The sequence below is a fragment of the Solanum pennellii genome, chromosome 3, assembly GCF_001406875.1.
Source record: "Solanum pennellii chromosome 3, SPENNV200".
Taxonomy (NCBI): Eukaryota; Viridiplantae; Streptophyta; class Magnoliopsida; order Solanales; family Solanaceae; genus Solanum; species Solanum pennellii.
Window position 1 is genome coordinate 1882572 of NC_028639.1, and position 3544 is coordinate 1886115.

Below are 3544 nucleotides of genomic sequence, written 5' to 3' on the forward strand. Positions count from 1 at the left end.
GTAAATAAAATATAATAACAGACTTTAAAAAGTTAACAATATATATATAATCATTTTATGTTTATAATAATAAAAAATTACATTTTCTTGTTTTCAATTTTTGTTTATAGAAAATATCTGAAAATAAATTTGAGGAAATAAACATTAAAATCATTTTTTTTTCTCTCGTCTACCTACCACAATAGTCCTTACTTCTCACATGTGAATAAGAAAAAAAATATCAAGAAAAGGGGTAGGTATTTGACACTTCACATGTGAAAAAGAAGAGGAAAAAGAAGAATCTAGAAGAGGGTAGGTTCTTAACAAATCGACATAAACTATTTAATTATTTGAGGTCGTTTTATCGCGGGATAAGAAATAAGTTGTCGATATATCCTTTGTTCAATAATAATTTTTTATTATTGATTTGATATATTCCTTAAAAAATAACTAATAATACGGGTAATATTACTGTATTACTTTTTGCTTTATTAAATTTAATGTTGTACATGAGAAGAATGTATTAGATGATATATAGTTTTTAATAGCAAGGCTAAAATAAATAATAGTGATGATTATTTATACGATATCTGATAGATAAATAGAAAATAAGTTATTTATATGTAAAATTAATGCGACGTTTGATTGATAATTTAAAAATTCGCGTAACTCTTACTAGCTACCAATCTACTTTTCATGAAAGTCAACAAATATTTACTGTTTTCAAAAAAAAAAAATCTATTTCTTTTGAATTTGAAGTTGTATTTTGAAAATTGAAAAACAATTAAAATTCGATTTTTTAAAACTTTTTTCATTTTGTTATATTTTTCCTTTTTTTTTCAAATATCTAAAAAACAAATAATCAAACATAATTCGAGTATTAAAAATAAAATAAAATGAATAATATTATTTAATTTTCATGTTATTGAATTATTGGAGGGGCAATTTCTTTGGATTTTTCTCCTTAGGACCTACTATATTATTGATTAACTTCTTCAAATTTATTCTTTTTACTTTTTTGACTTCTTTTTATAAGAAAATAATATTTTGGTGAAGGTATGGCACACATGACAACTACCAATATAATCTTTTTTTATGTCTCAAAAAAGCAACAAAGAGACTATTTTTCTGAGTCCGGAGCCTAAAAGATGAAAAATGTTAACAAAAATATTAAAACGGTATATGAAATTTTTTTAATCAAAACGGCAAAATCACTCACTAAGTAGCGATTTTGTCCACCAGAAAAAGTAAAATCGCTGCTATAATAGCGATTTGTTGAATTTGATAAAAAAAAAATTAAACAAAATCGCTCCCAAAGGAGCGCTTTTCAAAATATATAAAAAAAATTTATAATATTTTTAATATGTCGCAGCTGAGGCAGCGATTTGAGTTTCGATTTTTTGTTATTATTATTTTTTGCTTCTTTTTTTTAGAAAAAGTTTAAATCAAAAAAAAATTTAAAAAAATTAAATCACAACGATTTTTAATTATTATTTATTTTTTAAAATCAAACCGTTGCCTCAAAAAAAAATTAAGCGATTTGATTTTAAAAAACAAATAAATAAATTTAATTAAAAATCATTGCCTTAGCAGCGAGTTGATTTTAATTTATTTTTTTTATTTAAACTTTTTTTAAGAAAGAAGCAAAAAATAATAATTAAGAACGTAAGTCGCTGTCTCGGCAGCGACATATTAAAAAATAGAATTTTTTTTTTAAAAAAATAAATTAACAAATCGCTGCTATTGCAGCGATTTTACTTTTTTCAGCGGACAAATCGCTACTTCGTAAGCGATTTTGCCGTTTTAGTTAAAAAAAAATTTCATATACCGTTTTAGAATTTTTGTTAATATTTTTCACCCTTTAGGCTTCGGACTTCTATTTTCCTCTCCGATGTGTAAGAAACTCACATCCTAATAAATACCACATGAAGTGTGTAATCACCCATATTTTAATGGACATTTTGGTAGTTTGATAAGATGATAAGTTATTTATGTATTAAATTTTGTATAAAATTAATATAATATTTAATTGATAATTAAAAAACACACATAACTAATATATATTTAAAGTTATGAAAGAATATACTTTTTATTTTACGCAAGATAAAAAATGAAATAATTCATAACTAATATATGCATAAAATAATACATAGAATTCACTCATAATTAATTCATGCATTACATATATCTGCATAACTCTAACTAACTATCAAACGAACTATAATTATATTATACATGGTATAAGTTATTGAAGCTGACCCCTCTTCATACTCCAATATATCGTAATCATATTTCGATTTAAAACTATTCTTTCACAATTACCTTTGTATTTAACGAAAGAGTTACGTGGTTGCCACGTATGTATTGAAATGCCACATGGACCTCCACATGTGCATGCCAACACACCCACCTTCACATAGAAACCCTAATTTCACTCATTTTCTCACATTTCATCCTTTCACCAACCCTAGTTTCACCCCCTTTCCCTCATATACATATATAAAATAAAAATGTGAACATCTGATTTGCATGTTTTCCTTGTTTAATATTTTATATTATGACATGATTCTGTTCATATTACATACCTATTTTTCTACATAGTGCATGCAATTGACGCATTTATTTAAGGAAAAATTATTAAAATATACGTTTAATATATCCTTTATTTTCTAATATCTCCTTCTATTTTTTAAAAAATTTTAAATTTTTTTATTTTTTTTAATGTATTCGAGCTAACATATTAATTTATTCGAGCCAATATTTAATGTATCTGAGCTACATATTATGCATTCGGTTTATTTTATAATGTATTTGAGCTAGTTTTTAATGTATCCGAGCTAGTTTTAACGTATCTGAGCTATATATTATGTATCCAGTTTATGTCATAACGTATTCGAGATACTCTTTGATGTATCCGAGCTATATATAAATGTATTCGATTTGTGTTACTTTTTAAGGAATTAATATAATTACAAACTAGAGAGGGATAAATTGTAATTTCATTTTAAAACGATGTGATTCCTAAGGTTTAGCCGTTATGTAGTTTCCCTTAGATTAGTTGATGTTATTTAAGTTCCTCTCCAGAAAATTTTGAGATTGCTTAGAGAAAATTTAAATAAATTGAAATTAAAAAGAATAAATTAATTCATTGAAGTAGATGAATTAAATACACATGATATCTTAATTATGAGCGGATTGAATAATATATTTGTTTATGTTAATACATTATCTTATCAACATTAACTTGGACCGTCTAATTCGCCATATAACTTAAATTCATTTCTATTAGTTACATTTTAAAATATTTATATTTCTAAAAATATTCTAGTTTGAAATATCTCAAATATTTATAATAAAAGAAATATTTAAACAAAAGGTATGTACGTATAAGATCATAAATTTCAAAAAATAATAATTGAAACTCCATTGCTAGTAGATTTTACTTACCTAATGTTTTTAAAATTTTAATATTTTTTGAAATTCTAAATTTGACAACTATTAAACTTTATGTAGTTATTTAACTAAGGTTTATATGAAAGAAAAAAATTTTCTGATTTGCTAAAAT